Source organism: Erinaceus europaeus, chromosome X (assembly GCF_950295315.1).
Source record: "Erinaceus europaeus chromosome X, mEriEur2.1, whole genome shotgun sequence".
Classification (NCBI taxonomy): Eukaryota; Metazoa; Chordata; class Mammalia; order Eulipotyphla; family Erinaceidae; genus Erinaceus; species Erinaceus europaeus.
The window spans coordinates 3,196,153-3,222,127 of record NC_080185.1 but is presented as its reverse complement, the minus strand read 5'-3'; the positions used below and the strand labels follow the sequence as shown (position 1 = coordinate 3,222,127).

The 25,975-nt window shown below is 44.0% G+C and overlaps 1 protein-coding gene across 1 annotated transcript in view; it reads right to left on the bottom strand.

Annotated features, from left to right (window-relative positions):
- Positions 1-25,975, bottom strand: part of GABRA3 (gamma-aminobutyric acid type A receptor subunit alpha3) — a 521,426-nt gene that overhangs the window by 435,946 nt on the left and 59,505 nt on the right. The window lies entirely within an intron of this gene.

Below are 25,975 nucleotides of genomic sequence, written 5' to 3'. Positions count from 1 at the left end.
AAAGCAAAGGAGATCTTCCTTGGTGGAAGATATGTGGAGTTTCTAATATTATATATGAATTCCATCAAACCAAACACAAATCAAACTGAATTCAATTCTTCACAAATGTAAAATAAAAATCACAACAATATGTATTTACACGGTGATCCAATGACCCATGGTTTAAAATACTGACATGCCTGTTATCCTATGGTTTTGTCAATGTTTTTTTTTTTTTTTTTAAACACCAGAGTACTGCTCAGCTCTGGCTTATGGCAGTGTGGGGGACTGAACCTGGGACTTGAGAGCCTCAGGCATGAAAGTCTCTTTGCATAACCATTATGCTATACCCCCCGATCAATGTTTCCTTTTTATAAATAAAAAATAAAATTTTTTTTAAATGCTGACATGCAAAATATTGCCAAAGATATGATAGATCATGAATATTTTGGGAAAGTAGACAAAGCTAACATAAGGATAATCAAGAATGTAACGATTCTTTTTAAAAATTATTTATTCCCTTCTGTTGCCCTTATTGTTTTATTGTTGTAGTTATTACTGTTGTTATTGATATCGTCGTCGTTGGATAGAACAGAGAGAAATGGGAGAAAGGAAGGGAAGACAGAGATAGGGAGAGAAAGACACCTGCAGACCTGCTTCACCGCTTGTGCAGAGACTCCCTGCAGGTGGGGAGCCGGGGGCTCGAACAGGGATCTTTATGCTGTTCCTTGCAATTTGTGCCACCTGTGCTACCGCCAGACTCCCGGATTTAACAATTCTACAAAATCATCATCCAACAAAAATATATGCACCCTTGTACCATGACGTCTGTGCAAGACTGAACACAAAGGCATTTTTGTGACTTCGTTGAATCCAGATTTAAAGCATAAAAAATTATCTCTGGCTCATCAGAGAGAGAGAGAGAGAGAGAGAGAAGAGGTGAACTATGAGATCATAAATATAAAAAGAGTGAATTGGGTGGGGGTATAGCATAATGGTTATGCAGAGAGACTTTCATGTCTGAGGCTCTCATGTCCCAGGTTCAATCCCCCATACCACCATAAGCCAGAGCTAAGCAGCGCTCTGGTAAAAAAAAAAAAAAAAAAAAAAAGAAAAAAAAGAAAAAAATTAGTCAATTAAAAATCTTTTTTTTTTTTTTTAAAGAGTGAATTGTATGTGCAAAAATTGCCAAGCATACAGTAGGGCATTTCTGGAGATGGGGTAGGGATGATATCCAGCCTGCTAGGCTTGTATTTGCCAGGCCTGTAATTGTCACAGGCTTATACAGCCCCCATGGCCTAATTATCCTGCACAGCGAGCAGAGATATGCAACTTCTCAAACTGAGGTAAGTATCAAAGGGGCCAAAGCTCCAGGCCACAGCCAATTTGATACCTGACGTGAATGAGGGGGCATTTGACCTGCTGACATTGCAGCCATAAATCTGCTGAGCTTCCTTTTGACATGTTAGTTAAGAGAGAACTTTTAACAAAAGAATGTTGGTGAGAAGAGGCTTAGTGGCTCTGTACTATGCAGATTACCCTGGTCTCATTTTGTTCCCCTTAAACAACTTCTGTTATCTTAAAAAAATTGGTTGTACTTCTTGCTAATTTAAGCCGTTTTCAAATTCCTTTGATTTACCTTGTTACTAATAAAAGGCCAGACCTCAATGGTCAGTGCTACACTGTTTGCCATAGCAAGTGTATAAGACACATGGGCCCCCAAAGTTGCAGAAATGAGTCGCTGGATAGCTATTTATTTATGAGAATCCAACATGGAGACTCCAAGCTGTGGTGAAAAGCCCAGAACATTTTTACTGTATTTAGAAAAATAGTGAGTAGCAATGAATTTTATGAACAAAATTAAGGGGGAAAAATACACTAGTTCTGAAGATAGCTTGAAGGCCAAGACAGAAACGCATATTCACAATTACAGTTTGAACCTTGAACCTCCAAGCTTCAGTTTAATCATTTGCAAAATGGGAGTTAGTAGCAATAACAGAGTAAGTTTCTATATAGATTATAAACTAATACATGGAAAGCAATTAAAAGAATGTTGACACATAAAAGAAAAAATCCCTCCATAACAATTAGTTTCACTATTATTGCTATTCTCTTACTATTGTAACTGGAAAATGTAGCTTTTACATTGTTTTCCACTTTACCAAGTGCTACTACATTTTTCCATTCAATTCCTTGCCCTAGTTATTCTACACGACCTAAGATTATGTTCTGCATTTAAAATTTTGAGTGAAGATCCCCAAGGGGAGAATAAGTTGCTCTAAGACAGTACAGTAACAAGGCACTTCGGAGCCAGCACTGAAGCCCTCATCTCACCACCTCCTCTCCACCACAATCCTTTGCATTCTACCTATGAAGACAGCAGGATCCATTCCATTACTGAAAGTCAACTCAAGTTTGATTTTCTGATGACAAGGACTCAGGAGCATTTTCTTAATATCTGAGAATGCTATCAACACACAATTGATTGATTCTAAAAAAGAAACCCTCCAGTGTGTTTCTTCTCCCAACTTTTCCTTATACTTTTTCCTTATGCTACCACTTGTCTTTGTACCCAGCTTTCAAACCATGGTCCACAAGCCTGACTGCTTCCTTGCATACCTTAAACAATAACTTTCACACCTCAATCTCCCTTTCCCATACTCAAATAGAAAAACAGAATCCTGGTAAGACACAGGTGGTCAGAGGAAACATAGCCATATTCACACAGCGCCTGCATCGCATGCACAAGCACACCCTCTCTTTGGCCCCATGGATAAACTAATCCTGCTCTTACCCTGCCATCTGTGCGGGGTCACATCCCTCCCCCGGGAGGGAAGCTCTGCAGAATGTTTCCGCTCCCTGGCATGCACCCCATTATGCCTCTTCCTTTACTGGATAACCTTCATCAGTTTTCTGCATTTATCTCACTCCAATATCTTCCTCAACTCCCCCCGCCAAAGAACTGTCTCAACTCTTGATCCTGAACTGCCCTCCACTTCTCTTTCATTGATGACTATCTGCCACCACTCCACTGTTTTCATTGATGACTATCTGCCACCACTCACTGTTTTCACTGAACCAAACAGTGACCAGATGCAAACTCTGTGGCCAGCTCTAACAGCTTTCACCCAACACTCGACAGAAGTAGCCACTTAATCTTTCTTAAGATGTTTCCTTTATGCAGCTTCCAGGATGACATGCAATCTACTCATTCTGTTACTCCTTCCCCTGGTTGCTTCTCATTAGTCTGTTTTGTTTGCCACTGCAGGTTTTAACCTTAAAAGGCTTCAAAAAGGTTAACTCTTCGAACTTTGCTCTCCTTTCTCTATCCATCCCTTAAGTGATCGTCTCTGGTCTTGGCTTTAAGTAGGTTTACAAGCTTGGCTCCAAAATTCATATTTCAACTTGCCTCCACCTCTTGTAACACTCTCTGATATTATTCCCCCCTTTCTTCTGGATTTGCTTAAGTATAATTCAATGGTAAGGACATAATACCTTACTGAAGAACTCGACCCATACCAATACACATTCTTCTTGGCTTTCTTTTATGATTCCTCATAGCACTTATCAGCTGACCAACTCAATTTGACTCTTAACCCACCTCCACCTCAACGGAACAGAATGTTCATCAGGACAAGTAGTTGGCCAAATTTATAATGCAGGATTGTCCTCAGAAAATACAGCAGTTCCTGGCATACAGAAAGTTCCCAAATTCATGAACAAAAAGTATTATACCTAAAATAACTCTTTTCTTAAATAAAACATTTTCATAAACAGTACCAAAAAAGGGGAAAGAGTAAAGGGGTTGTTTGGCTAAGTTTTTGTAAGGCATTCTGATGAGGTATGCAATTCAAGATTAAGTTTCCTATTTTGCTGTAGCAAATGACTACAAACCTAGAGGCTTAAAGCAACACAGATCTGTACATCTTCAGATAGACTTCAGAAGTCTAATGCTGGTTGGCCAGTGCCCTGTAGACCAAAAGTTTTAGGAGAGGATTTCTTTCCTTCACTTTCCCAGCTTCTAGTGACTGCATTCAGTCACTGCCTCTGGCCTCAGGTTTCAAAGCAGACTTTGGACCGCTTTCCTGTCTCTACAATTTTCTCTTCATGTCTCTTCCTCTGACTCAGCTTCCATTGTTTCATCTCCTTCTCTGACTCTGATCCTCCCCTCTCTCTATAAGGGACCTTGTGATGATACTGGGACCCCCCCCCAATAGTCCAGGACAATCATTCATCTCAATTCTTCACCTAAATCCCATCTGCAGAGTTCCTTTGGGCATGCCAGGTAACGTATTCACTGTCAGGACTAAGACATTATTACTAAATTGACGCTGCTTGAAGAACAATTCAAGAAGCAAAATAGGTAACACTGTGCAGTGTTCTCCATGCACAGGACATCTTGCTAATTAGAATTCAATAAAACACTGTCTGTAAAGTTGCACTAATTGGTAGTTGCTATTCTAAACCATGCTAATTGGTAGTTACTATTAATGTCTCCGTTTTTAATACATTTGGAAAGGAAGGCACAGAACAGTCAGGTAACTTGATCACTACATCTCCACTCTATGGAATGAAAAAAAAAAAAACATGGCTATCGATCAATACTGAAAAGCTCGGAAACAACTGGGGATATTCATTCAAAACTCTAGGAAATAATCATTTTCAACCTCAACGTCTAGCCAAAACACTCTAAGCAATTTTGAGGACAAAAATGAATGTCTTCAGAGGCATCTAAGAGCAGAAAAATTGTAGCTTCAACACATTCTCTCAGCAAGCTACTGGAAGAGATACTTCAGAAAAACAGAGCATGGCTTAAGAAAGAGAAAGCAATGACACTCAGGATGAGAAGAGAGTCTCCACGTTGTCCTGACAGTATTGACAGATATGCCCAGGGTGGCAGTGCTAGAGCAAGCAGCCCAGATCAGAGCGACACCGAAATCTCCAGTTACCGAACTGTCGATGTAGAGACTACCTGTTATTTCTGATGATGACTAATGAGACTGTGATTTAAGGATTGGTCAAGGAAAAGGTTGATACAACTAAACAAGATGCCAGGAACTCCAGTGAAGGCAACAGGCTATAAAAAAAGGCTAATGACCATGCTGTAATATGCCACCACTCTGCTGACAAGTTGGGAAGGGGCAAGTAGGTGTGGGGGTGTGTGTGAATGTGGGTGTGCGCTTGCGTGTTGCTCAAAGGGAACATCTGTGGGAAAGTCCTCCTTAGCAATCATACAGAAAGTAAACAGACAGTATCAAAAATAGACAACGCAAAGACATAACGGTTGAGAAATGTCATTTTTAAAAATAGGAAATTAACAGAAAAAAACATACCTAAAGCTGAAAATGGCTGTGTCAGGATAGCAGAAGCAAAAGAAATTAGGAAGCATGGCCAGATTTTTTCCTGAGAAGTCCAATGGTACTACTTGACTTTCTTTCTTTTTTAAAGATATTTATTTATTTATTTATGAGAAAGTAGGAGGAGAGAGAAAGAACCAGACATCACTCTGGTACCTGTGTGTCCGGGGATTGAACTTGGGACCTCACACTTGAGAGTCCAGTGCTTTACGCACTGCGTCACCTCACGGACCACGTTTCTTTTTTTCTTTTTCTTTTTTTTAAAATCTTTTTATTATCTTTATTTATTGGATAGAGACAGTCAGAAATCAAGAGGGTAGAGGAGACAGAGAGACACCCGCAGCCCTGGAATACTGCAGAATCACAAATCCAATATGACCCTTCTTCTTCTTCTAGCGTTTGCCCTTCTTCCGTAGCCAGTCAACAGCGTCAGGTTGAGCCTGATGTAAAGTTTCGAGACCTCCTGTTCATGAGCCACACTGGCCTTTTCGTTCTGTGTGATCATTGAGCAGACAAAGGCTATCACCTAGACAGCAAGACGTGGGCTTGGATGTCTAGCTCCTCCTGTTATAAAACATTCCTCCTGAAAGGCCAGCCAGATCATGAACTTGGGTCCTTGTGTTTATAAAATTGTGTCACATACATGGGTCAGATGAGAAACTGGGAAATACACTTGCATATCAGAACTCTAAATCTGTCTCAGTTCTAAGAGCTTCTTTGGAGAATAGAGATCAGAGAAGATAATTCTAAAGCCATAAGCCTCCCCCCCCCATTATAATCCAGGGCTTCCACTGCAGTTTCCACACCCTAGCAACAAACTTAACAAAAAACCTGACAGTCAGCTGGGTTTGAACATGATGATCGTGCAATAAGGAGGGGCTTGTGTAGTACTGGATCATACTGGCTCAAAGAGAGTCAGCTAAGACAAAGGGAACCTAATGTGGGTTTGGCGGAAGGATGGGCTTAACAGGCTGACTTGCTCTTTTCTGATTACTTTTCTTTATTCTCATCCTTGCAGTCTTTTCATGCAGACATCTTCTCATTTGAGTCACTAGAATACTGAGTGTTCTGCCCAGTCATCAGTCGAGTTCCTAACACATGGGACTTCTAGAGAAGTCCCAAAAGAGGGTATTGAAGGTGCTATAGAAAGACCTCAGGAAGTCCCACGCAGCCAGTCATTTCAACAAGCACCTTTCAGCACGCAGATTGTTATAAACTGAAAGTGCAGGCCTAAAGCAGTCCCTGATTCTCTGGCTGAGCCGTTATCTCGTTTCAAGTCAGTTCTTCTAAGAGACAGTGAGTGTGGACACCTTCCTTTCTTGCCTGTAATTTCCAAGACCCTTCCCCATACCCTGAAGGCATTAGTTGAGTCTGAAATGCCCCTTTTTCCCCCTGGAAACATGAGCACCTATATGTCATGGCACTCATTCCATGCACGGGATTCAACGTTAGATATTTTCCCTGTGCTGGCTTGTCTCATACTGTCTGGTTTTGCCCAGGGCCCAGCAATTGCTTTGACAGTAATCACAGCTGGTGGCCTGGGCTCTTAAGTAGCAGTTGAGACCTCCAAAGAGATCTCCTGTTCCCTCCAACCCTGCCACCAGCCTCCCTGGGGAGCTGCTTACCATTGATATAGACAACATCTCAGGGCCCCTGAGTATTAGATGAAGTAGGATCCAACTGGAATTTACTTCTCCGGGAGGCCCCTATCCTCTAGGGACTGTTGTGGTGGTTGCTGTGTATTCCATTAGATCCATCCTGCTGTGTTCATACACTCAAGAACCCAGAGACACTGGAAGTAGTTTATCAGGACTGAGAGGTGACATTAGCCCACAAAATCCTTCAAGATTCAATCAGTGAATTCAAGTCAAAGTCAAAATCGAAGTTTCATGAAACTGGAAAACCTCCTAGGGAAACTCCAGAGTAGAAATCGTCACTGTCATTTTTATCACCATCAAAATATGTGGCACAGGGGAGAGTCACTGACACCAATGTATCTCACAGCTACTGATCCTTGTGCAAAAACAGCACTGACAGCACATCCACTAGAGTCCCTCTAACCAGAGCAGGATTGTTTGCTAAAAACAGCAGCAGACCTTTTGCTCTGGGCATCACTGAATTACTGAGGAAAGATCTTGGAAACATTTCCTAAAGATTAGGACTGAAGCACAACATGCTCAGTGCTCAGTGCAGGTGCATGAGAAAGAGAAAGGGCAGCCCTCTGGGCAGGGAGGAGTTCCAAAAGGGCTCCTAACAAAAAGTCCCTACACCTCCCCTTCTTTTTTACAAGACTGAGAGCGCATGCAGAAAGGCATTAGAGGGCAGGACTGGTCAAGGCAGGCAATGAGTAATTTCTTCCCCCGAACTTAAAGGACAGGCTCATGTCATGTGTCCCCCGCCCCCCATGCCATGTTGGTATTTCAGCAGCCCAAATGCTATTAAACTTCCTAATTCCAATAACCACATTCAGGACAGTGAGGAAGGGTGTCGTCCAACCCAGACATGTTCCCAGTAGCTGCTGCCCAATTAAGGGACTGTTGCTTCTTGGAGAATTTTTCAATTCATTCCTAATTGTGATTATCATTTAGACTCAACATTTTGGAATCTTCACATTTGAGAGTTGAAAGGGACTTCAAAGTTTCTGCTGCCAAGAGGTCAAGTTAAAACAGAAGATTAGCCATTGGTTAGAAATCAGTAAGTAGTCAATACATATGTGTAGATTTGAACCATAGGGTAACGCAGCAGGTTCTTGTGCTTATTTTTTTATTTTTATTTTTATTTATTTATTTATTTTCCTCCAGGGTTATTGCTGGGCTCGGTGCCTGCACCATGAATCCATGGCTCCTGGAGGCCATTTTTCCCCCTTTTTGCTGCCCTAGTTGTTGCAGCCTCGTTGCGGTTATTATTGCCATTGTTGACGTTGCTTTGTTGTTGGATAGGACAGAGAGGAGGGGAAGACAGAGAGGGGAGAGAAAGATAGACACCTGCAGACCTGCTTCACCGCCCGTGAAGCGACTCCCCTGCAGGTGGGGAGCCGGGGCCTCGAACCGGGATCCTTACGCTGGTCCCTGCACTTTGCGCCACGTGCGCTTAACCCACTGCGCCACCGCCCGACTCCCGGTTCTTGTGCTTATAACACTACTCCTTATAAAGAATGAGATGTGAGGGGTTTAGCGGTGGTGCACCCTGGTTGAGTGCACATGTTACAGTGCTCAAGGACCTGGGTTCGAGCCCATGGTCCCCACTTGCTGGGAGGAAGCTTGTGACTGATGAAGCAGTGCTGTAGGTGTCTGTCTCTCTGTCTCTTGCCCTCTCTATCTCCTCCTTCCCCCTCAATTTTTGGCTGTTTCTATCCAATAATGAATGAAAGAATGGATGGATGATTTTTAAAAATGAGATGTGACCATTAACACATTAAGAAACTACCTTCTTGGGGGCTGGGTGGTGGTACACCTGGTTGAGTGCACATATTACAGTGCACAAGCACCCGGGTTCAAGCCCTCAGTACCCACCTGCAGGGGGAAAGCTTCACAAGTGGAACAGATCTGCAGGTGTCTCTCTGTCTCTCTCCCTCTCTATCTCCCCCTTCGTTCACAATTCCTGGGTGTTTCTATCCAAAAAATAAAGATAATAAAAAAATTTCCTTTCATAGTATTCTCTAATTCCATCCCAGGTGGTTCACTTTCTAACAAAGTCCCAAAACCTAGATATAGACCAGGTTCTGTGAGAGAGAGCATATGTTCACACTTATCCATAAACTACTGCAAAATATATACCTGAAAGCAGAAGTACACTAGAGTTTGCAGTGAGTACCCCCCCCAAACACTTCCTCTCCACTATTCCAAGCTTTGGGTCCATGATTGCTCAACAATTTGTTTGGCTTTGCATGTTAACTCTCTTTTCAGCCACCAGGTTCCAGATGCCATCAGGATGCCGGCCAGGCTTCCCTGGACTGAAGACCCCACCAATGTGCCCTGGAGTTCCGCTTCCCCAGAGACCCACCCTACTAGGGAAAGAGAGAGGCAGACTGGGGGTATGGACCGACCAGTCAACGTCCATGTTCAGCGGGGAAGCAATTACAGAAGCCAGACCTTCTACCTTCTGCAACCCTCAACGACCCTGGGTCCATGCTCCCAGAGGGATAGAGAATGGGAAAGCTATCAGGGGAGGGGATAGGATATGGAGATTTGGTGGTGGGAATTGTGTGGAGTTGTACCCCTCCTACCCTATGGTTTTTTTAATTTATCCTTTCTTAAATAAAAAATAAATTTAAAATTAAAAAAAATTCATAAAAAAAGAAAGAAGCTCCACTTCTCATTTGGATGTCAAACTGACTTCTCTTACATATGCTGTTTGCAACAACTCTTCAAAGAAGACTGACAAAGTCTCAAATTTAATGTCACAAAGTTCTCTCCACATTCTGGGAGGAAATCCACCTGTGCTATCAACTGCATTTACTTCCTTGTTTGTTGTTTATCGTTTCTTCAAGTCTGATTACTTCTTTGAAAAAGCATGTTCTAGGAAAACTAGACAGTGACCCACCCCATAGAGCAAACATGTTACCATGTGCTAGAACCTTGGTTCAAGACCCTGATCACCACCTGCAGGGGAAGCTACGCAAGCAGCAGAGCAGTGCTGCACATCCCCCCCCCATCTTTTTCTCCTAAATTCTCTCATCCCCTATCAAAGAGAAACAGAAAGAAAAAATGGTATGACAAAAACAAACAGAAATGAAAGAGGTAGAATTACAATAGATGGTGAAGAAATACAAAAGATCGTAAGAGAGTATTATAAGCTGCTGCAGGCAAACAAATTGCATACCACTGATGAAATGGACATTCTTAGAATCATACAACCTGACAAGCTTTATACAAAAGGAAGTAGATAAACTAAACAGGTCAATCACTAACTAGTAAAGAAATTGTAGTCTTTTCGATAAATGGTGTTGGGAAAATTGGACAATCATATGTAGAAACGTGAACCTAGACTACCACTAACATCATACACCAAAATTGCCAAAATGGACCGAAGCCCTGGATAGCAGACCTAAAGCCATAAGATGTACAGAAGACAACACTGGCAAAATATTTCAGGAACTTAACATCAAAGATGTATCTGGAAACTCAAACATATGGAAAAGTAAAATGAAAATAAGATGAAGTATTAAATTGAAGCAGAAGGACCCATGCATTGGGTCCCAGTTCAAGCCCCCAGCTCCTCTTCCTGCAGAGGGGACACTTCACAAGCAATGAAGCAGGTCTGCAGATGTCTATCTTCCTCTCTCCCTATCTTCCCCTCCTTTCTCAATTTCTCTCTGTCCTATCCAAAAAAGGCTGCGAGGAACAGTGGATTCATAGTGCAGGTACCGAGCCCCAGCAATAGTCCTGGAGGCAAATAATAGTAATAATAATATAAAACTGAAAACTTCCTACACAGGGCACTGAGAGAAAACGTCACAAGGATAAACAGGCAGCCTATCAATTCAGAGAAGATAGCTGCACTTCATCTGATAAAGAATGCACATCAAATATCTATAAAGAACTCACAGTTCAACAGTAAAAAAAAAAATCCAGTAATGAAGTGGCTAAAAGGTATGAAGTCTGTCGTCTAAAGAAGATGTATGTATGATCCACAGACACATGAAGAAATTGCCCCATTTTACTTACCATTAGAAGAATGCAGATTAAAACCACACTGAGCTATGACCTAACACTTATGAGAATAGTTTACATCAACAAATTAAAAGCTGAGGGTGGGATGAGACAGCATAAAAGTCAAGCCTGGGGCTCTCTGGCCGTGGGTTCATTCCTCAGAACCACCATAAGCCAGAGCTAAGAAGTGCTCTAGAATAAAAAAAACAAACAAACAAATAAATAAATAAATACTGACAAGTGTTGGCAAGTATGTGGAGAAAAAGGAACTCTGATACACTGCTGGTGGGCATACAAACTGATGTAGTCCCCATGGAAAGCACTGGGGCCAGGCAGTGGTGCACCTGATTAAACACTTACATTACAGTGCGCCAAGGACCCATTTTCAAGCCCCCCGGGGCGCCACCTGCAGGGGGGAACCTTCACAAGTGGTGAAGCAGGTCTGCACGTGTCTGTCTCTCTCCCTCCCCTCTCACCGTCTCTCTGTCTCTATCTAGCAATAAAAATAAGAAAAAAAAGAGTATGGGAAGTCCCCATATAAATAAAAATGGAAATACCCTTCTTCTTCTTCTAGCGTTTGCCCTTCTTCCGTAGCCAGTCAACAGCGTCAGGTTGAGCCTGATGTAAAGTTTCGAGACCTCCTTTGAATCTGGAGAGGTGGCAGTCGTTGACTATGTGGGTAGTATACAGCAATACAATTCTTCGACATATATACAATAGACATGAACTCACTAACTGAAAGGGATATCTGAACCCTATGTTCACAGTCACATTATTGAGAAAAACTAATGAGAAGCAGCCTAATGTGTCCGTCAACAGATGACTGGATAAAGAAGCTGTGTGACACATATAATTAATGGACTACTCCTCTGCAATTACAAAAATGCTATTGTGTCCTTCAGGACTAAACTAAGTGAAACAAAGTAGAAGGCGAAAGAAATACCAGATGAGCTCAGTCATGTGTGGGCTCTCAGAAATAAAGATAAAAGACAGGGGGAAGCACTGAATAAACCCCTGGTCTATTTCAGCAGATCTAAGGGTCTCCAAAGGAGAGGTGAGTGTGTGGGGTAGGGGTGCGGAGGTGAAATAGCTCACTGGAGTGTCCACTGTTTTGCCATGTACACAGCCCAGGTTTGAGCCCAACCCCCCTCCCCACTGCATTGGGGGAGCTTGGATGCTGATGATATGGGGTCTCTTTCTCTCTCATCCATCTATCTATCTATCTATCTATCTATCTATCTCCCCTTTCTCTACCTAAAAGAAGAAAGAGATTGGGGGATTCAGTGCCCTATGGTGATGGGTGATGGGTGATGGGCACTTTGGCGGTGGGGCAAGGTGTGTTAACACCTGTTTGGGGTAGGTGTGAAACTGTGCCCTTGAGACAATTACAGTCTTACGAAGTAACCTTTTATCAGTTTAAAAAATCTTATCTTCTGGTTTTATTTATTGATTTCTGATAGAGAAAGAGACGTTGAGAAGGAAGAGAGAGAACATGACACCTGCAACACTGTTTCACCCTTTTGTGAAACTTCCCCCCCTGCGGGTGGGAACCAGGGGTTAAATCTGCTTGCTCTACCAGATGCACCACTGCCTGCCCCCCAAATCTTTAAAAAATATTTTTACATATTGATTGATTGGATATAAAAGACAAATTGGGGGGGGGAGGAAGTAGGGAGAGAAAGACACCTGCAGCCCTGCTTTACCACTCGTGATGCTTCCCCCTGCAGTTGTGGACCTGGGACTTGAAGCCTGACCCTTGTACATGGTATCATGTGTGCCCACCCAGGTGTACCATCTACCAATCCCCTAAAATTAGATATAAAAACAAAGTTCTGCTAAGCATCCAGGAGCTCAGAAGCAAGGCCTGGGCTCCAGGCGAGCCCAGCATGATGGGAAGCAGCAGCACCCACAGCAGATCTCCAGCTGGCCCCAGAGAGGTGGTGGCAAGTACCTCAGTCAGGCACCGAGGCGGAGCACCCGGATTCTCAAAAGGAAATTTGGAGGAAGTTCTGGTAATGGCGATGCAGGAGTGAACAGTCCAGAAGAGATGAAGCTGTGCTTCTGTACCCATGAAACCAGTCTACATACTGCAGTGTTTTCATGTTTGTATAGATTCGTTTATTGTGAGAAAGAGAGAAGAGAGAAGAGAGAGACATCAGAGCATTGCTCAGCTCTAGCATAAGATGGGGCCAGGGATTGAACCAGCGGCCGTAAGAGCCTTAGGCACACAAGCAGGTGCTCTAATAATCTGGGCCAGGTGGTAGCACACCTGGCTAAGCACACACATTATAGGTTCAAGCCGGGTTCAAGCCCCTGGCCCCCACCTACAGGCGGAAAGCTTCACAAGTGGTGAAGCAGGGCTGCAGATGTCTGTTTCTTTCCCTCTACCTGATCCCCACTCCCCTGTCAATTTCTCTCTGTCTCTATCCAATAACAACTAAATAAAGATTAAAAATAGATTTATAGGAGGCCGGGCAGTAGCGTGGTGGATTAACATGATGGGAAGCGCAGGGACCGGAGTACGGATCCCAGTTGGAGCCCCCAGCTCCCCTCCTGCAGAGGGGAGACTTCATAAGCAATGAAGCAGGTCTGCAGGTGTCTGTCTTTCTCTCCCCGTTTTCCCCTCCTCTCTCTGTCCTATCCAACAGCAATAACAACAAGGGCAACAAAAAATGGGGAAAATAGCCTCCAGGAACAGTGGATTTGTAGTACAGACACCGAGCCCCAACAATAACTCTGGAGGCAATATATATATATATATAAATATAAGCTGGGGTTTCTCCCTAACATTATTCTCATGCTTTAAACATTCTAAGTGCTAAGAGATTCAATGAGGGAAGTAAAGGCAGAACACCACCCCCACAACATGCAGTACTTGGATCCATCAGGGAGCCTCACACAAGTGCGTCCTGTCTGCTACCGGCTGATTTATCTACTCAGCATCTAGATATGCTCTTCTTTTTTTTAAATATAATTTTTATTTATAAAAAGGAAACACTGGGAAAAAACATAGGATAAGAGGGGTACAACTCCACACAATTCCCATTGCCAGAACTCCATATCCCATCCCATCCCATCCTGATAGCTTCCCTATTCTTTATCCCTCTGGGAGTATAGACCCAAGGTCATTGTGGGGTGCAGAAAGTGGAAGGTCTGGCTTCTGTAATTGCTTCCCCACTGAACATGGGCATTGACAGGTCAATCCATACTCCTAGTCTGCCTCTCTCTTTCCCTAGTGGGGCGGAGTTCTGGGGAAGTGGGGCTCCAGGACGTATCAGTGGGGTCATCTGCCCAGGGAAGTCTGGTTGGCATCCTCCTAGCATCTAGAACCTCGTGGCTGAAAAGAAAGTTAACATACAAAGCCAAACAAATTGTTGAACAATCATGAACCTAAAGGCTGGAATAGTGCAGGTGAAGATTTGGGGGTCTCCGTTTTGTAGATAGTTAATAAGCCTATTTTAGTTATATTCCAAAGAGCTCATTACTATCCTAGTGGGCTTTTTGTTTTGTTTGTTTTTTTCTGAGCCTGACACCTGATGTGCAGGTAGAACCAAGTTATTGTCTGGGGAGATGATGTCATGGCTGGAAAAAGGATCAGAAAGCTGGATCAGGGAAAAAGAGTAGCTCCCAAATATTGGAAAGGCATATAAATATTGTTGACTGTAAACCCCATTGATTTGATCTGATCTGGGGCCATATTCAGCTTAGGAGCCTATGTGGCCTCTGCATCCCTGTAGATCTGAGCTACATTCTGTGGTCATGAGTAGGAACGTTCCAAGCTGCCCCAATATCGACCCATCTTCCTCAGGTGTAGCATAGAGTATGTTGTCCAGCCTCCCTTCAGAGGATGGAACGTTCTCTACCATTGTTGATCCATGTTGAGGGCAAGGTCCTATGGGGGCCCACAGAAGGGTCTATTGTGTTGTTCCTGATAGAGATGACTAGTAACAATGGAGAGAGGGAGAGAGAAAGACAGGCTGGGAGTATGGATCGACCTGTTAACACCCATGTTCAGCAGGGAAGCAATTACAGAAGCCAGACCTTCCACCTTCTGCACCCCATAATGTTCTTTGGTCCATGCTCCAGAGGGATAAAGAATAGGAAAGCTATCAGGGGAGGGGATGGGATGTGGAGATCTGGTGATGGGAATTGTATGGAGTTGTACCCCTCTTATCCTATGGTTTTTGTCAGTGTTTCCATTTTACAAATAAAAACATCCATGCCCTTCTATCCGCTGCGGGATGGACATTCCAAACTATTCATTCAATGTCAGGAAGCCTCATGAAGGTCTTCAAAGTCTCCTCTGAACCTCCTCATTGAGAGTTCTCACATTCAGTCTGGCCTCATTTCAATAACTAGGAATCTTCCAGCCTTCCCAAGACGATACTGCAAACATTCTGCCTGGTTCTGCCCACTCAACAAATGTGAGTCAGTAAAGTAGTTGGCTAGGAACAGAAATAAGGCCCAAATGGGAAAACACCTTAAATTTCCCCTTCATCTGTGGGCATGCATAAAAGCATTCTAAAGGGGGAAAAAGAAAAAAAAAACAGTCTTATCTTGGTATTTAATCATTTGGTGGTGACCACACCTAATCAAAATAGAAACGCCGGCATCACTGCCTTATCTGCAACTTTGAGAAAGGTCTCTGGGACCTAGAGAGGCCTCATCTGACACTGCTGTGTGAAACGACCTTTTCTCCATCATCAGATGCGACTGGGGTAAATGGGCAACCTGGTTTTTGAGGCAGTGCCTCACAAATCCAGAAGGTTTGAGGACAACTAAGTGAGAACCCTCTCCTTGATGTGGCTTGCTTCATAGAACTTCCAGCATGCACCAGGCAGTCAGACACCTCTGTGACCCAAGGTCTGACCCAGCCCAGGTGCTGAAAGGAGACAGGTGATGGGCTGGCACAACAGCTCACTCGGATAGTGTGCTTGACCAGGGTGGCACACACGGCAAAGCTGTAGTACTGTGGTCTCAGGGTCTCCCTCTCCCTCTCCCTCTCCCTCTCCCTCTCCCTCTCCCGCTCCCTCTCCCGCTCCCGCTCCCGCTCCCTCTCTCTTTCTCTGCCGTTCTGTCTCTAGCTCAGAAGGAAAGGAAGGAGGAGGGGCAGGCGAGGCTAGGAAAGAGCACTGAGACAATGGTCACTTGCTCTTAGAGGCACTGACTTCATCCCTGCAGGGGAAATGGCACCTTTTGGATGAAAGGCATGATGGCCACACCTTGAGATTAATCACCAGGGTTTGGCTACACCTCCACCTGGATTGCCACACATTCAGCATGGGGGGAGGGGCACAAAGAGCCGACAGGGATGTGACTGGACAGAAATAAATGCCAGAAAATGAAGGCCAAATGTCCCCATCACCCCAAGTTCCTCCAGTGCTTGCTGGTCTCTTAAAACCCACCTGCTTTCAAGCTCTTGTGTGGGTATGTGTGTATGTGTGTGGGGGGGTGTTTGTGGCACAGCATAGAGCCTCTTTGCAGCTGTCTGTAGGTCACTGTGGGCATGCTCGGCTCCTGTGCCACCACTGGCACAGTCATGACAGTGGGCAGAACCGAGACCTACTCTTCCTTCCAGAAAGGAGCAGTTAGGCAGTATTAGTCCAGATGAGCACTGTGTCCTAAGCATAGCCCATGATAGACAACTAGCAGAACACATATGTGAGGACTGCTGCTGATGGAAGAGGAACGGGAATGGACATTCATAGGAGAAAAGGGCGGAGCGACAGGTCACCATGTAGGGCATGGGCCTTGCCATGCATACGGCCGGCCCTAGCACCATACAGGAGGGGCTAGGGCCCCTGAGGCCCCTGCTGTGGCGTCTTGCCCTCTCTATGTCTCTCTCTAGAGGTGAATAAAGAAGGTGCCTGGGAGCTGGTGAGATCACGTGTACAAGGCTCTGATCTGCAAAAAAATAAAATAAGGGAAAGTCGGCAGAGAGGAAATTTTGCAAGTAACAGAAAGTCAAGTTTTCTAAACAAATAAATGCAGTGACTGATAGCAGCAGATGAGGTAAGGAGAACTGGCTGGAGTCACCCGAATGGGAGGTTTGAAATTCAGGGAACTGAATTCCCACTCTGCTAATGTCAAGGAAGAGTTCGTTGTCACCATCATTTCATAAGGAGAAGTATGATGTTAGCAGGGGAGGCATCGGTGGTCTGAGAGTTAGTCTCTGCTGAGCTGTGTAATGCTGGACATCATGTACTATCCACATATGCGCCATGAAGGAGTACCACAGAATACCCACCACTCCCGAGGGCCATCCCCATCCCCATACCCCCATCACCACACACACACTTTTGTTTGATAGAGGCAGGAATTGAGAGAACAAGGAGAAGACAGAAGGGGGGAGAGAGCAGCACTGCTTCACCACTTATGAAGTCTGCCCCCCCCCCTGCAGGTAGGGACTGGGGGCTTGAACCTGGGTTCTTGCAGATGTTAATAATGTGCACTCTACCAGATATGCCACCACCCAGCACCATAGAATAGTCCTTAAAAGTCCATCTTGGGAGTCAGGTGGTGGCTCAGCGGGTTAAGCACACGTGGCGCAAAGCACAAGGATCAGCTTAAGGATCCTGGTTCGAGCCCCTGGCTCCCCACCTGCAGGGAAGGTGCTTCACAGGTGGTGAAGCAGGTCTGCAGGTGTCTGGCTTTCTCTCCCCCTCTCGGTCTTCTCCTCCTCTCTCCATTTCTCTCTGTTCTATCCAACAACAATGACATCAATTACCACAACAATGTTAAACAACAAGGGCAACAAAAGGGAAAAATAAATAAATGAATATTTTTAAAAGTCCATCTTGTTTAACAAGTGCAACAAAAAGGAAAAATAAATAAATATTTTTTTTTTAAAAAAGTTCATTTTTTTTCTGACACAATGTGACCTGTGGGACTGACCTAGTCCTCTTGGACTGTTTATCTGCCATCTATATGAAATAGCACTGATGGCTTTAACCTAACAGCTCTTGATTTGTAAGCAAAAATTAATGATGATTCCTCCCCAGAACCCTATCCCACTAGGGAAAGGAAGACAGGTATGGGTCCACCTGTCAATGCCCACGTCCAGCAGAGGAGCAATTACAGAAACCAGACCTTCCACCCTCTGCAACCCATGAGGAATTTTGGTCCACACCCCCCCCAAAGGGATAAAGAATAGGGAATCTTCCAGTGGAGAGGATGGGATGCAGAACTCTGATGGTGAGAATTGTATGTAATTATACCCGGTATCTTATAATTTTGTTAATTATTATTGTTAATTATTATTAGATCATTAATAAAAACCACAGTGATTAACTGAAGATTCTCAATCACCATGGGCTGCAGATGATTATCTGGGGGGGAAAAAAAGGAATTAAACTAGCTCAACATTTTGAAACTAGGTAATACCTGTAAGGCAAAGGAAATATCAAAATGCAGGGCATTTTCCTGTGGCTCAGAAAAAGCAGAAACAGAAGTCCAGAGAAGAGAGGTGACAGAGATCATTATTAGAAAAGATAAAATGGAGTTTCGTCTTCAGACAGTGAAAATCTCTCATTTATGCACCTCCTGGAATGTCCCAATTGCCACCAAGGTAATTGTCAAAATATAAAGATTAAAGGATGAAAATACAAACAAGGACATCACCTCTAGACTGAAATCACTGGAGGGTTCTGCAAGACAGGAAGCAGAGAACACGTCAGTAATGCGACCTTGGGGATGGGGGTGGGGGGGACAGCTGTTCAAAGATATGTTCAAGGGCACCTGAAAGATACCCCAGGCTTCAGGGAGGCTAAAGAACAAAGTCTAAGCGGACGACAGAGAAGTCATCATGGTGACAAAAGCCTGGAGGAACAGCAGAAATGATCATCTGAGATGGCAGCACCAAAACTAATACCATATGCATGTGTAGAGTACTGGTTAGTATGTGTTAACCCCAACACCAGTTGTCAAGTTCAAAAGCATGAAGGACACTCACTCCATGATGAGCTCCGGTTGTGTGTATTGGAAGCAGAATGAGATTTACAAAGCTTGGCAGGAAGTGTGGGCTCTGGGGGGAGTGAGCTCTGTTTAAGAGTTTAATGCACTCAAGCATTGGTCCGGAAGATGAATCCTTCTTTCTTGGTATAGCAAGGATCCCAGTTGCCAAAGCAGCCTGGAGTGAAAACTGTCAGCACCCCCACTTTCACACACTGAAGAATCACTCAATTCTGCATTCAAAGGGGGAAGCTTTTCCTTTTGCAGACAATGTAGTCTCCTCAACTGTTAAAGAAACTCTTATCAGCTACTAATGATGAACACCAAGGCTTTCTTTGGTGATTTTGAATAGGCAATCAAGAATTATCATATATATGATGAAAACCATGGCAATGAAAGAAAAGAAGAGAGAAGATGACTAAGTTGAACAATTTCCCCCAAGATAAAGGGATAGTTTTTGAGAAATATTTTTACAATGAGTTCATTTTAATGACCCCAGAGAAAGTCAACAGGACATCAGAACAATAAAAGGAAAACACACTGCTATATAATCTGGTTGCTAAGAAATTAAAATCTTGATTGTTAAGATTTAAAAAAGGAGGAGGAGGAGGAGGAGAAAAAGACGGGATCTAAAGATGAAATCTCATTCGGAAGACCAAACTGAAATATTCTCTCAGGATAAAACAACAGAGAAAGCAGGTTATTTTATTAACCCTGTAACAATTTTAAAGTACTCTCCAGAGCCAGCACCACAGCTCACAACAGGAGCCATGCCATGGCAACAGAGGAAGCTTGAGTTCTGTAAGATGTCTTCCTTTCTGAATTAAGGGGGGGGGGGGGGGGAACTGGCCTGGGAGCTGTGAAATTGCTTTTGTGAAGCCCCAATTTTCTGTTCCCAAAAGTTGTTTTTATTCTTTTTCTTTTCTATTCTTTTCTTTTCTCTTTCTCCTAGCAAGACAGTCAAAACCTACAGGGGATAAGACTTCCGGTCAAGTTGTCCTTTCAATCAACCAAAAATGTGGCCGTTTTTACCGATAGCGTAGGTGTGTAAGATTGTATGTTTTAGGCAAATTATTTCATGTCTCTTCAAATTGTGTTGCCAGAACTCACCCACCACTGATGTGTCAGTCTCAAGCAAACAGTTAAAGAAAACATGAGGCCAAAATTACACAATCTCTTCCCGCAAAGAGAAAATGGGAGACTACTTCAACTGCTTCTCACAGGGCCAACACAACCTGGCAAAGAACTCCTGGTAAGAATAGTGAGGACGAAGGTACCACAGTTGACTCCTTTTTGTAAAAACTAAACTTGGGGTCTGCAGATAGCTCACTCAGTAGGTAGAGTATACACCTGATCATGTGTAAGGGCCTGGATTCAAAGCCCAGTTACCATGTGGGAATACCTACACAAGGGAACCTTCAGAAATGGTAGTCTCTGTGCTGCCTCTCCTCTCTGTCTCTCCTTCCTCTTCCCCGTCCCCCCTCTTCCCTCTCCATCTCCGTCTCTCACCCTCCATCTAAAAAGAAAAGAGGAGTCTGTAGTGTAATTCTGTAGGTATAGAGCCCCAGGGAAAAAACTGAGCGCAAACATCAGATAAAACCCAAAACATCAGGCTGTTTATCTGGATGAAGAAATATAAGAACATACACTGCGCACCGTGAACATTTCTGCTATTTCAGAAATCCAAGGGTGGCTGAGAATGTTTAGATACATGTTATTCACTACAGGAACAAATTCAAGGAAAATGTCATAGAGTCATTTACATAGTTGAAGAAAGCTTTTCACTGATGACAGAAGTGAAAGAAAGGAAGGAAAGAAGGAAAGAAAAGGAAGGAAAAAAGAAAAACTAGCACTGTTGGGCATGTCCTTAACCTGATGAAGAGGAGCTACAAACACATCTATTTACAGCAAGTCTTACTCTTTTTTTTTAATTTTTTATATATTTATTTATTTTCCCTTTTGTTGCCCTTGTTGTTTAACATTGTTGTGGTTATTGATGTCATCATTGTTGTTGGCTAGGACAGAGAGAAATGGAGAGAGGAGGGGAAGACAGAGAGGGGGAGAGAAAGATCGACACCTGCAGACCTGCTTCACCGCCTGTGAAGCGACTCCCCTGCAGGTGGGGAGCCGGGGGCTCGAACCGGGATCCTTACGCCGGTCCTTGCGTTTTTGCACCACGTGCGCTTAACCCGCTGCGCTACTGCCCGACTCCCCGCAAGTCTTACTCTTAATTCATCTTAGCACTTGGCCTTCCCAGGTCAGGACAATGCCGAGAAGGAACAACTGCCACAGCATGCAATCTGCACTGGACTTTAGAGTCAGTGAGTCAATCCAGCCTGATTGCTATATTTACATGCATTAGCCACAGACAACTAGAAAATAAAACTGAAACTAAGACTTCAATTACAGAAACACTAGACTGGAGAAGATACTAAAATAGACCTTGGCAAGTCGAACAAAGCTGGGATTTTCAAGACGCACCTCTTTGGTATTACGATTCTGTTTGCGCTAAAAATGAAGGCCCAGGGCAGACCTGAAATTCTCCACATTGGCCCAGTCTCTCTCCTCCCCTGCAAACATGGGACTAGCTCTCTGCTGTTCTTTGCTTCCCAGAGGAAGCCAATGTGGATTCCTTTCCTCTCAGTCATTCCTTGAAGGCACACCTCTGTGAGGATAAAACACCTCCACCTCTCACCAATGCGAGGACTCATATTTCACCGTGTTCTATCTCTGCAAATGATTATTCTTATCATTACTTTTCCCCTCATTTTGTTGTTCTTTAGATTAGCCTTCAGATTCCAGAAGGATCCAGAGCTTCAGGAGCTTCTTCCCCTGCTTTCCCACTAGTTTAGAATAAACCCTCCAAAGAGTCTTCTGGTTATTGGCTCTTCTGAACTTGCTAGCAAAGTTGAAAAGCAAGGATTAAACAGATCATGACAATTTCTCAGTAGCTTAACTTTAAGAGCAAAGTTTTAGAGGCACTGAAAGGAGCCAGAAGCCCCTGTTGTTGGATTTGCCTAAGAAAAAGCATGCTGACTGGGTCTTACTGCAGCCAGAACCAGAAAGCCAGCCCAAACACTTGAGGCCAGACCCCCTTGTTCTCTCTGCTCCTCTGTGATACTACGCACAAAAATATGTAAATAAAAAACAAAGGTAAGTACAATAAGCAAAAGTTTACAACACAATATCTGAAATTCAATAAAGGATAACCAGGTGAGAGACCTGGGACACAGGTTCAAGTCCCCTGGTTCCCACCTGCAGGGGGATGATTCACTAGTGGTAAAGCAGTGCTGCAGATTTCTCGCTCTACCTTCTCTCTCCTTAAAAAAAAAAAAGGCCCCTATGGGCAGTGTAAACATCATGCAGGCCCCAAGCCTCATCTATAGACAGCCATGATGAAAAAGAAAAGAAAGAAAATTACCCATAGTTAAATAATAAGCAAATAACCACTTGTGCAGGAGTCAGGGGGATAGCACAGCGCTCCCAAAGCAACAGACACTCATGCCTGAGATTCTGAGGTCCCAGGTTCGATCCTACTACCACCACAAACTAGAGCTGAGCATTCCTCTAGTAGAGGGGAAAACAAACAAAACCAGATGTGCAAATCAGATTTTTTTCCTTTTTTTGTTTTTATTTTATGAGCTCTCCATATATTCTGGTTATCAGCCCTTTGTCTAATCTGGCATATGGCATGTAGAAATCTTTTCCAGTTCAGTAGTTCCTTTTGCTGTGCAGACACTTTAGAGCCTGACATTGTCCCATTGGTTTATTTTTGCTTTTTGTCCTTGTTGGGTTCATTCCTGAAGCAAACATCATAGCATATTCTATCTATATTTTCTCTTCTATTAATTTTGTGGCTTCTGGTCTAGTATCCAAGTCTTTGACCTATTTGGGGGTCTAATCCTGTGTGTGGTGTCATGTGCTCGCTTTGTTTCATTCTTGTACATGTCACTACCCATTGTTCCCAACATTATTTATTGAATGTTCTGAACCATTTCTCACAAGTTAACTGTTCACATGTGTGAGGGTCTATTTGGGGAATCTTAATTTTACAGCACTGATCTATTTTTGTCTCAGCAGCATGCAATTTTAATTATTATAAACATGTAATATGGTTTGTAGCCAGGAAGTGTGATGCCTCCATTCTTGTCCTTTTTCTCAGAATTTTTTTTCCCTTGCCAATGCCACACAGTTTCTGGTTATAGAGAAACTTCTGAAGCATTTGTTCAATTCCCTAGGATTCGTTGGAGAGTGGGCCCACTATCAGGAAGTCCAGGCCATTGTTTCCATGAGAATCTGAGGGGGTAGAAGGCTGGCCCTTCCCCCTCCAGGTTGAGAAAAGGGCAGGTCCCCCTGACCTTTGGAATTTATGACGCTTGGACCTCCGGACATGGGCACCTTTCTACACATGCCACTCCTCCCCCCTTTTTAAAACAAAAGCAACAAATTACTGTGTATGGCTAACTTGAAAACCAGCAGTAAACATCCTGATTGCTCAGCTGCCTCCCCCCACCCCAAAGTACCTGCAATTTACCTCCAGAGAAATATACACTGTAAAGTTCATCATCAAACCTTGTATGGTAACCTTTTACTTGTGATCAAATAGTTTGCAGGTCAATATATGACTGACTATACACTGTGTTGCTGTGTTTGGGTTAATGATTATCTCATCCCCTCCCCAGCAATGGGTATATCTGCTTGTCTTTACTCTTCCAATAAATGACATGCCCCTCCCTCTGAGGCCTCTCCCAGAGCTGGTTGAGTCTGCTGTGGCTTCTTCCTCTCTGTGCACATGTGCACTCCCAGGGGGCCACTCTGACCCTTCGCTACCAGTGGCCAGGGAGGTGGAGGACCCGGAGCGACAGCACACAAGGATTTAAAAAATATATTTTATTTATTTTAAGAGGCAGAGAAGAAGAGACAGAGATAAAGATACTACAGAGGGGGCCGGGCAGTGGCACACCTGATTGAGCTCACATGTTACAATGTGCAAGGACCCCGGTTTGAGCCCCCAGTCCCCACCTGCAGTGGGAAAGTTTTCCAAGTGGTGAAGCAGTGTTGCAAGTGTCTCTGTCTCTCTCCCTATCACTCCCTTCCATCTCAACTTCTGGCTGTCTATATCCAATAAATACATAAATAAATAAATGACATTTTAAGAACTGTTAAAATAATAATAATAATAATAATAAGGATACTCCAGAGCACTGCTCAGCTCTAGCGTGGTTCTAGGGCTTGAACCCAAGACTTCAGAGCCTCAGGAATGAGAGACTTTTAAAAAATTAATTGATTGATTGATTGATTGATTAATTTATTTATGTTGCTTCCAGGGTTACTGCTGGGGCTCAGTACCTGCACAACAAATCCACTGCTTCTGGTGGCCATTTTTTCCATTTTCTTGGATAGGACAGAGACATTGAGAGGGAAAGGAAGGTAGGGAGCGGAAGAGGAGAAGAGGGGCTGAGTGGTGATGCACCTGGTTGAGCGCACATTACAGTGCACAAGGACCTGGGTTCGCGTCCTCGGTCCCCACCTTTAGGAAGAAAGTGGTGAAGCAGGGCTGCAGGTGTCTGTCACTCTTCCTCCCTATCTCCCCCTACCCTCGCGATTTCTGGTTGTTTCTATCTAATAAATAATGATAATAAAAATTTAAAAGGGGGGGAGGACAATAAACACTTACAGACCTGCTTCACCAATTGTAAAGTGAACCCCTCACCCCTGCAGGTGGGGAGCCCAGGGCTCAAACCAGGATCCTTGCGCGGGTCCTTGCGCTTTGTACTATGTGTGCTTAACCCAGTGTGCCACCGCCCGACTCGCAGAATGAGAGATTTTGTGTAACCAGTATGCTATCTCCCCAACCCCTTCCCCCCAAAATAAAATTGGATTTTGACAGGAATTGTACTGATTCCGAATACTGCTCTGAATAGGATGGTCATTTTAATGATGAGGATTCAGTCAACAAGGATGGAATATCTTTCTCTTGTGTGTCTTCTATTTCCTCAAAGTCTTCAATGTGCAGGTCATTTGCCTCTTGTTAAATTTCCTCCTAGATATCTACTGCTTTTTCTTTTTTGCCTCCAGGTTTATTGCTGGGGCTAAGTGTCTGCACTAAGAACCCACTACTCCTGGTGGGCATTATTTTTCCATTGTTACTATTGTTTTTGTTGCTGCTGCGACTGCTGCTATTGCTGAGTAGGAAAGAGAGAAATAGAGAGAGGAGGGTAAGAGAGAGAGGTGGAGAGAAAGACAGACACCTGCAGACCAGCTTCATCACCCATGAAGCAACCTCCCTGCAGGTGGGGAGCTGGGGCTCGAACCGGAATCCTTCTGTGCCTTCACGCTCTGTGTGCTGAACTCACTGCTACCACCTGGCCCCCATCTAGTTCTTTGTGATGTGATTGTAAATGGAATTGATTTGCGGATTTATTCCCTATTTTTTGTATACCAGTTTGCTAGGCTAGTGTGGGGGTGCCTCTCCCAGGGCGAGTGCTCTCTGGGTTGGAGAGAACACGGCTGGAGGCAGCCGGGGCTACTGCTCACTCAGCGACGCTAGAGAGATGACCCAGGAACCGAGCTGGTGGTGGCAAGGCGGTTCAAATTCTTTATTCATCCCTGCACCCAAACTCTTAAAGGCCAGAAAACGGAAGTGGCAAGTCGGAAACGGAAGTGGCAAGTGGGAAACGGAAGTGGCTTGACAATGCCATACATGGTTAGGAAAGGGGCGGGGAAAGGTAAAAGGGAGCTGGGAAAGGTAAGAACTTCCTTGGCAACTATTGCAGGGATTTAACCGGTAGGATTAATAATACCCTGTGGGCAGAGAGGGTCTTGAGGGTAGAAAAAGAAGGTATCAAATGAGCAGAATGACTTAAGGGAGGAGACCTTAAGTCATTTGTTGGACAAAGCAGAGCATTGATATGTAGATAATAAGAGAGTGGGCCATTGTACCAAGGAATGCAGTGTGAAGGAGGGGAGAGCCGGCTTAACGTTTTAAGGAATGCCGAGCCCCTGCAGACAGAAAAATGCAAGGTCTGTGGAGACAGG